Here is a 10565-nt window from a genome sequence, read left to right as displayed (position 1 = left end):
GGTATGCATTTTCATTCAGTGAAGCTAGATTTTTCAAGGTTTGAAGGAGAGAACCCAACTGGGTAGATTTACAAAGTGAATCATTACTTTGCTCTACACCCAATACTAGATCACCAGAAAATTCTTATGTGTTCATTTCACATGGAGGGAGATGCCTTGGTCTGGTTACAGGATGCTGAGGAGACATGGTGTTTGCAAACTTGGGATTCCTTTATACAAGCATTGCAGATTAGGTTTGAGAGCTCTTCATATGATGACCCCATGGAGGCCATTACCAGATTAAGACAAACCACTACTGTTTTAGCCTACATGACACAATTTGAGGTACTTTCTAATTGTCTTAGAGGGTTGTCTAAAAATTATAAGCTCAGTTATTTTCTTAGTGGGTTTAAGGATGAGGTTAGACTCTCTATTAGAATGCTTAAACCTCATAATCTGAACTTGGCCTTTGGGTTAGCTAAAATCCAAGAGGAGTACATAAATAGTTCAAGAAGGAATGTTAGATTTGGAAATTTTTATAGTAACCCTTCACAAGGGGTTCATGGTGGGGGTGGTAATCAAGGGTTTTCATCTCAGTTCACTAAAAGGGAAAATGTCCCTTCAAAGGGTTTTACTCCTAAGGGAACTCTTCCTATCCAAATGGTGAGTCCTACTAAAATGAAGGAGAGAAGAGAGAAGAGACTGTGTTACTTTTGTAATGACAAATGGAATCTTAACCATAGGTGTAGGAAGTCAAAACTCTTTGTTATAGAAGGGATGGAATTACTAGAGGAAGATGAGGGAGTTGAGGAGGAAAATGGAAAGAGTGATAGGGAAGAAGAAGAGTTGATGTTGCCAAAAGTGAAGGGAGAGAACCTTGAGATATCTCTCCATGCCATTGCAGGGTCCATTAATCCAAAAACCATGCAGGTGTTGGGAAAAATGAAGGGATAATTTGTAGTGATATTACTTGACACAAGAAGTACCCATAACTTCCTTGACCCTATTGTAGCTACTAAGGCTAATTGGAATGTGGATTTAGAAAAACAAATGGAGGTTAGGATGGCTAATGGTGAGAGAATTAGAAGTAAAGGCAAGCTAACTGATGCTAAATTTATGGTGCAGGGGTAGAAATTCTCCACTGATTTTTTTTATTACCCTTAGGGGGTGTGATATAGTGTTGGTTATGCACTGGTTGAGGACCTTGGGACCAATATTATAGGATTTTTCATCCCTAACTATGACCTTTACAATGGAGAAGATTCATGTCACTCTTAAGGGTCTGAATCCTAGCCCAACTGAATGGATGAAAGGGATAGAATTATCTCAGCTCATTAAAGTAGAAAAGGGGGGGCTATTTTTACAGATTATTGAAATTAAAAAGATGGTGGAAGAATCAGAGGTACCTATGGATCTAAGAAGAGTTTTAGATAAATTTAGCAAGGTTTTTTCTAAACCTAAGGGGTTGCCATCTAAGAGAAGTTATGACCATGCCATTAATCTCAAAGAGGGTACTGCTCCTATTTCAGTAAGGCCCTACAGGTACCCATTTTATCAAAATAATAAAATTGAAAAAATAGTACAAGAACTGTTGGCAGCTGGTGTGATTAGACTTAGCCAATCCCCATTTTCTTCCCTTGTTTTACTAGTTAGAAATGTTGATGGGAGTTGGAGGATTTGTGTGGACTATTGCGCACTAAACAAGGAAACAATCAATGATAAGTTCCCTATTCCGGTGATTGATGAACTACTAGACGAGTTACAAGGGGCTACTATTTTTTCCGAACTGGATCTGGGATTTGAGTATCATCAGATAAGGGTCAATGAAAGAGATGTGCCTAAAACAACCTTTAGGACCCACCAAGGCCACTATAAATTCTTGAAAATGTCATTTGGGCTAACCAAAGCCTCAGCTACGTTTCAGAGCTTAATGAATGAAGTGTTCCAGCCCTACTTGAGAAAGTTTATGATCGTCTTCTTTGATGATATTTTGGTTTATAGAAAAACCAGAGAAGAGCACTTGAGGCATTTAACATTGGTGCTAAAAACCTTAGTTGAACATTCATTGTTTGCTAAGAGGAGCAAATGTAAGTTTGGGTGTAGGAAGATGGAGTATTTGGGTCGCGTAGTGTCAGCTGAAGGGGTTAAGGTTGATTCCTCCAAAATACACTCTATGATATAGTGGCCGCAACCTAAATCCTTAAAGTCATTGAGATGATTTTTGGGACTTACAGAATGCTACAGAAAATTCATTCAACATTATGGAATATTGGCTGCCCCCCTTACTGTCTAACTCAAGAAGAATTCCACTGGACTGAATAAGCTTCTAAGGCCTTTGAGAGGCTGAAAATTACTATGAACAAACCCCCGGTGTTAGCCTTACTAAACTTTTCTAAGCCATTTCTTATAGACTGTGATGCTTCAAGTGTGGGCATAAGTGCTGTCCTAATGTAGGAGGGAAGACCCTTAGCCTACCTTAGCCATGCTCTTAAGGGAAAGGCTTTGGAACTGTCAACTTATGAAATGGAGCTTCTAGCCCTAGTGTATGCATTGAAGAAATGGAGACCTTACTTGGTGGGTAGGTCATTTGTAATCAGGACTAACCAGCAGAGTTTGGAGTTCCTTTTGGTGCAGAAAATTGGTACTCCTTCCCAACAAAAATGGATTAGTAAGCTGTTGGGATATGATTTCTTAATAGAATATAAAAAGAGAAGAGAAAACAAGGTTGTTGATGCCTTATCAAGACAACCTGAGGTAATTGAAGAAGGGTTTTTGGCTGGGATCACAGTTCTAGATCCTATATGGTTGCAGGGACTAAAAGACTCTTATAAGGGTGACATGGAGCTTCGGGAGTTATGTTAAAAATTAAAGAAGGGACAGCTAGCTGAAAGGGGTTTTTCCTTGGTGAATGGGTTGTTTTTGAAGAAGGGAAGGATTTACTTAACTAAAAATTCTCCTTTTAAGGCCCAAGTGTTGCATTATATTCATGACAACCCCTATGGAGGACATGCAGGGTATAAAAAATCCTTACATAAGGCCAAGGTTGATTTTTTCTGGCCTGGTATGAAAAAATATCTTAAAACCTATGTAAGGGAGTGCAACTTGCCAAAGGTGCAAATCCGAGAACTTGGACCCTGTTGGTCTTCTCCAACCACTACAAATTCCTACCAGAAGTTGGACTGACATCTCAATGGATTTCTTTGAGGCACTGCCCATGTCAAAAGGGTTCTCAATAATCCTAATGGTAGTAGACAGATTTACAAAGTATGGTCACTTCCTTCCCTTGTCACATCCCTATGCTGCCTCTACAGTGGCCAAGCTGTTCTTTTCACAGATATTTAAGTTGCATGGGATGCCTTCTACTATAGTCTCAGACCGAGATGTGATCTTCACTAGCTCCTTTTGGAAGGAGATGTTCAGGTTGCAGGGCACTAAACTATCCTATTCCTCAGCTTACCATCCACAATCCGATGGCCAAATGAGATGGTGAACCACTGCATACAACAGTATTTGAGGTGTGTTGTGCACTACAGGCCAAAAGAGTGGTCCAGTTGGTTACCGTGGGGGGAATGGTGGTACAACACGAACCTTCATTCCTCCACTAAGGTTACCCCCTTTGAGGCCTTGTATGGGGTCTCTCCCCCTACCCTAGTGTAGTACGTCTCAGAAACTACTCAAAATCAAGAAGTAGATTCTCAACTTAAGTCTAGGGAACAAATCATGACAATACTTAAGAAGAATTTACAAGCAGCCCAAGAGTTTATGAAGAAACAATACGATAAGCACCATATTAACATAGAATTTGAGGTTGGGGATTTGGTTTACCTCAAGTTGCAGAAGCACCAAAAGCAAAGTGTAGCCACACGACAAAGTTCCAAGCTTTGCCCCTGCTTTTTCAGACCCTTCAAGGTTTTGGAAAAAATTGGGGGAGTTTCTTAAAGATTGGAGTTGCCTCCTGACTCCTTGATTCACCCCGTATTTCATGTTTCCCTCCTCAAGAAACACGTCGGTTTGAGCATTCAACCCTCACTAGAGCTGCCATTTGTCGATCCGCATGGATCCCTGAGTATTGAACTAAAAAGGGTGTTAGATCACCGAATGATAAAGCACAAAAACCATGCTTTAATCGAACTCTTAATCAAATGGAGTGGCTCACCAGAAGAAGACGAGTCGTGGGTCGCTGTGGAGGAGCTTTGTAGGCAGTTTCCCGACCTTGTGGGCAAGGTCTTTTGAGGGGAAGGTGTTGCCAAGGGCTTGTGATGGTGGTTCGACATTGTGTAGGAAGAAGAGATAAAGCAGAAAGAAGGTAAGGGTACGAGCTAAATAATTGATTGTGGGCCAGACTTGAATTGTGGATCATGGCATCGTGGGCTAACTTGCTATGGACCTGCTCTTTTATTTCAGTATTGTTTAGTTTTGTTAGTCTATTTATGTTATTCTGTCCAGCCCAAAGAGGGCTTATCTGTCATTTACTTTACTTTCTATTTTACCTTTCCATTAAATTGTCAGAAGAATATGTAGTGGGGCATCATTCATCAATACAAAGGTTTTATCCTTCTAGAGAAGCTGATTTCCTCGAAAAATCAGATTCTGCTCTACTTTTTACATTTCATTACACACACGCATTTGGGTCCTCAACACAAAGGGCAATCGATCACTTAGAATCGGGGAGTTTCAGAAATGCAATTGATTAAGATGACGTCTATTCTGGACCTCACAGCTGGTCGGCCGCAGGGTGGAAAATCGTTCTCAATTTTGGGATGTTCGGGAGAACAAAAGAAGATAATAATTTTTGTAATACTAATCAAATAATTTGAAAGTAATAAAAATATAATTTGAGCTAAGATTTTATTAAATTTTAGAAAAGAGAAAAAAAATTAAATACAAAAATTATAAATTAAAATAATGTTAAAATATAAATTTTATCTTAGAATTTGGAAAAGTTAAATTATTTTTGGTGTTTTGTTTAGAAGTTTGAGAAAATTATAATGATTATGTAATGAATAGATGGAAAGTTGAAAATTAAAAATTAAAAAGTGTTTGTATTTGAGTGATATTTGGAAAAAAAAATATTTATGATAAATTTTGAAATGAGATGAGTTATGTTTTCCAAACAATAATTTAGTTTAATATCTTAAATGACTTTTATTTATCTAGTTTTATGCTTTTTAAGCATTTTAAATTTTTTTATTTTTTAGAATTTTTTATTCTTAATTTTTTTTTATTATGTTCTAATATTTTTAACATTTTGAAGCTAGTTTATATATTTTTTACATAATTTGTTGTTTTCGTCCTTTATTAGAGTTATATGCACAAATAAAAAGTTGATTTTGTATAAAAAAAAAGGTTGCTTCATTTAGGGTTGAATGATCAAGGCCTATGATTTTTTCAACTCAGATTTCGATATAGAAAGATCTCCTTATTTCTTCACCATGGATTCTTGCGTCATTTTCTTGAAAAGATATTAGATCATCGTGGGACACTTTCCAATGAGTAATGCTTACCATTCCATTATTCACACAAACCCTTCGATGGCTTATCGCTTGCCTTGCTTGAGGAATAGTTTTACAAAAATGAAGACGAACCGGAATAACGTCCAATCTAGTTTTTGGATTGAGTAGAAAAAGGATATATGAAGTTCGTTCTTTTCCTCCGTGCATCTCTGTGATAGGTAAATCCCCATGAAAAAGGGGCAACTTTCGTGTAGTTTGTGATTGGATGTAACTGTTAAGATTTTCTCTCGAATAAATATTTCTCTTAATAGATCTCTGTCTAGTCCGGTCCGATTGGTCCCTAGAGGATTTTTGGGGCCGAACTGAATCCCTTTGGTCTAGGATTTTTCCACCCTGAACCGGACCGAATTCACATAAGAACTAGACCGTTGACTCTCGGTCCTGTCAGTCCGTTCAATACAACCATTATCAAATGGGCCAGTTTTTCACATTCGGCCCATTTGGCCCAAGTCCTGACTTTTATTCCCTTTTCAGCCTAAATTATTATTAACATACAAAAAATAGGAAAAAAAAACATGAAAAAATATGCAATATGCCAATAACATCCAAACTCTAAATAAAAGAAAAAAAAATTCATATCCATCCAAAAAAGGTTATCAATCATACTAATAAAATTAAAAACAAAAAATAGAGAAAAATAAATTTAAAAACATCCCTAATCATCCATCCAAACTCCAAATAAAAGAAAAAAAAAGGTTAATTTTTTTTTTAATAAAAAAGAGGTAAAGTAAATGACACATAAAAATTATTACAATTTACAATTCATGCATCTAGCTATAATCCACCTACTTAAAAAGTGATATTACAAATTACAAATGACTGAATAATAATAAAAGAAAAAGAAATGCCATATCACTCTCCAATTCCAAAACTCCAAGTTTCCACAATTTTAGTCTCTACTGCAAAAACATAGCCAACAAATAATAAATGTCTTAGTTTAAAATTTTGTTTTATGCTTACGAAAATAACTAGTATAGTAATATATTCTATTCACCTCATTCATCTGCATTGGGCGTAAACATTGTATTCGACGCCTCCATAGAATTTTCAAACCACCCAACAAATACTATACATAAAAGATAAAACAAAATAAATTATATAAATTAACATAACATATAAATCAATGAATCTTTACAAGATATAAAAGGAAATAAATTTGTTACATACACATATCCAATTGCTTCTCAAAATCATCCACCTCATCCATTAAATTCCTAAGGCTAATTGGAGTAGAAGAATAACAAAGTCAATTATGTGCACAAATGAGACCATCTACCATCATTGGGGATAAACTACTTCGTAAAGGATCAAGTACACGACCCGTCGTGCTAAATGCAGATTCAGAGGCAATTCTAGATATCGGTATTGCAAAAATATCATTTGCAACTTTTGAAAGTACACAATATCTAACAGAATTAACTTTCCACCAATTTAGAGTGTCAAAACTTGCATCTTGATCCTCACAACTTTTAGCTAGGTATTTATCAACTTCTGACTTTCTATCCAAAAAGTTTTCTGACTGTAACCGTTGCTTAAATATGGCTAATATCTATGCCTTCCTATTCTCAAGTCTACTAACTGTAGGACTTACATCTTCATGTAAGGGACTTATGCGTTATTGTTGTTGACCAGAATTGTTCCCTTCTTCATTTTCAATGTATGCATTATACATATGAGTTAAAACGTTTTTTATGGGTGCAACCCTCACCATACGGTGCAGGGTAGCCCCCCACCCCACCCCACATGGGGCGGTAGGGGGGAGGGGTGGGGTTTTCGATTCTCAATCCGTCCCGCCTCTTGTTTACTTAAAAAATAGACTACATTCCACTAGATTTAAAAATTATTCCTAAGTCCAAAAGTGATTAAAAATTCATTTTTAAACCCAAATTGTAAATTTAAATTTTGTAACTATGACTATAATTTAAAATTTATGCAGTTTTTAAATTTGCTAGTGTATATTTTGTGTAAGTTGTAGTGTATTAGATTTTAAACTATGTAGTTTTTAAATTTGCTAGTGCATACTTTGTGAATAAGTCTAATAAATTGTAATACATATATTTATATATACACAATTTGAAAAATATAAATATAAATATTTATGTTTATATATATACTAGCAATGGTAAACGTGCAAAGCACGTTTGCCACATCTGCCAAATTGAAGAAAAAAATAAAATGTAATTTCGAATATTAAAATAGTCTAATGTATAAGAATAAAATTATTATTTATTTATATTCGTAATTTATTATGAAATTTAAATTATATTAAAAATTCAAATTAATTAGATAATTTTTTTCTCTTAAAAATGTACAGTAAAATTTCATCATTTATTTAATAATGAAAAATTAGTATTTTATAAATTAAAGTTGATTTTTAGTGTATGATATAATATTATTCTCTTAAAAATATTCAGTAAAACTTTATCTTTTATTTAATGATGAAAAATTAGTATTTTATAAATTGAAGTTAATTTTAAGTGTATGATAGAATATTTATATTTTAATTATGTATTTATGTTAGTTTAAATCAATATTTAACTTTTTACCGTTAGATTAAATCTAAATATTAAAGATAAATGGTTGGAATTTAAAACCCAAAAACTAACATTTTTTCCCACTTTTCCTTTCTCCCTCTCTCTCATTCCTCACACACGTTTGCCTAATTTAGTTAAATAAGAATATTATCATATTTAAATTATGTTAAAATTCTACTTATTTATATGATTTTAATTTCTTAAAAATATTTAATAAAATTTAATCATTTATTTAATGATGGAAGATTAGTATTTTATAAATTAAATTTGATAGTTTATGTATGATATGTTATTTGTTTAGTTAATTAATGATATTATCATACTTAAATTATGTTAAAATTCTAATTATTTATACGGTTTTAATTTCTTAAAAATATTTAATAAAATTTCATCATTTATTTAATGATGAAAGATTAGTATTTTATAAATTAAATTTGATAGTTTATATATGATATGCTATTTATATATTAATTATTTAAATTTTAAATTAGTTTAAATCAATATTTAAATTTCTATTGTTAGATCAAATCTAAGGACTTAAAATGAAGGGTTGAGATTAATTTATTAAAAATATTTAATAAAATTTCATCATCTATTTAATTTATTTCAATGTTTTTAATTAAGTTAATGTTTATGTATATTCAAATCAGTATTTTAATCTTTTATAATTAGATCATTTTGAAGACCCCAAGACAAAGGGACTGGATAAATACCCAGACCCTCTTCATTTTCCCTCACTTTTTCCTCCCCTCTCTCTCTCTCTCTCCTCCCTCAGCTCATGCGTACGCGGTACACTGCCCCTCTCCCAGCCGAATCTTCCTCTGCCTAGCCCGGAGCCACCGTGCACCAGTGAGCCTCACCGCCCCTTCCACCGGCACCACCTCACTCTGGCGAGTCCCCTCACACCGGTCTCCCTCTCTCATGCTCTCTCTTCCTCTCTTTCGGTTGTGCACAACCCTAATGGGCTTGATGTTGCTGCGCCACCATGTGCCATCCTCCAGCGCCACCACCTCCACTGTAGCCTCCTCTTCCACCGACTATTCCCCTCCAGCAAGCTCGGCCTCCATCTCCCTGCTGTTTGCTCCCATGAAGTCCACCTCCCTCACGCACGGGTTCTCCCACTTCCACCGCCATGCGCCACGACCCACGGTGTCCAGCCACCGTTATAAGCCTCCTCTGGCCACCATCGACCTACCCCAACCACCCATGGCCCCTATCTACCCCTCATGCATGCCCACTCTCTCTCACTCTCTCACGGACTCTCCCTTCTTCCCAAGCTCCAGTCGATGACCATGATTTGTGATTTGCGATTTGTGTAAAAACCTGTGTGTTGATTTGGTGAGTTGTGTGATGATTTTTTTTATTTTGTGGTGATTTTGTTGTGATTTTGCCGTGGTTTTGTTGTGATGATGTAGAGAGGGACGCGGATTGTGGTATTACGTTGCACACTGGCATTCACACGGACGAACCCAAAAAGAAACAGAAAAACTAAACAAACATGCGGAAAAAAACGCCTCTTTACTGTTCATTACTGTTGATGAACGGTAATAGGAAGATACATTCACACGGACAAACCCAAAAAGAAACAGAAAAACCAAACAAACATGCAAAAAAACAAAAAAACCTCTTTATAATTCATTTCTGAATATTAATGAACAGTAATAAAAAGATAGTCTCTTTTAAGTTATAGGAAGATATATAAACATGTAAGTAGGGGCGGGGTGGGGCCGTCCCCACACCCCGCCCCTGCTAGGGGCGCTAGATGCGGGGTGGGCGCCCCCGCCCCCGCATGGACAGAGCGGGGTTGCCCACCCCACCATGCGGGGGGCGGGCAGTGGGGTGAGGGGCTCCGCTGCCCAGCCCTAGCACTTTTCACCTTCCAACTCAAATAAACCACTTTTGTTGAATTATGGACATACATTGATTTCGATGAAAGCTCAAAATATTGCATTTTGTACCAATGATCAATAATAAACCCAACATACAAAAACATACTCTTATTATCCATGTTGCCCCAATATTTATCAAGTTTTTTCCAAATATTTGTTGTCATTAATTATAACACCCCACTTAAAAATACCTTCGGACTTGATATTAGCTTCCACGATCCTAGTTAATTAGGAATTAGACTATTTGAGAGTAAGAATATTTTTGGAACTTGAGTTGGCAAATAGGGTCATGTACTTTGGGTTTAATGGAATTATTAGAAGACAATTTTAGTGCTTTATTAATTTTGAGGATAAATGCTAAAAGGCCAGTAGAAGAGTGATACATGGCATATTGAGAATTTTCCACATTAATGGGAAAAGTAATTTGGGTTAATTACTATATGGTTTTAGAAAGGCAATTGAGATTGGTTTACTAAAAGCCTAAGTATTTTTAATATAAAGGCTTAGGAGAGACACTACGGACTTATGCCCAACTTGGGAAACATAAGACTTTAGGCATCACTTGAGGGACACAAGACTATGGGTCTAAATTATTGGACATGAGAAATTAGGCACAACATAGAAAGCATAAGGCTATTGGGCCCAACTTA

At 35.7% G+C, this 10565-nt stretch overlaps 1 pseudogene; it reads right to left on the bottom strand.

Moving 5' to 3' along the window:
- Positions 1 to 305: 305 nt before the first annotated feature.
- On the bottom strand, positions 306 to 10009 carry LOC118348443 (annotated as a pseudogene).
- Between the last annotated feature and the right edge of the window lie 556 nt (positions 10010 to 10565).

This window comes from Juglans regia, chromosome 5 (assembly GCF_001411555.2).
Source record: "Juglans regia cultivar Chandler chromosome 5, Walnut 2.0, whole genome shotgun sequence".
Lineage (NCBI taxonomy): Eukaryota > Viridiplantae > Streptophyta > Magnoliopsida > Fagales > Juglandaceae > Juglans > Juglans regia.
Note: the sequence above shows the minus strand (reverse complement) of the source record. Positions and strands in the feature narration are given on the sequence as shown.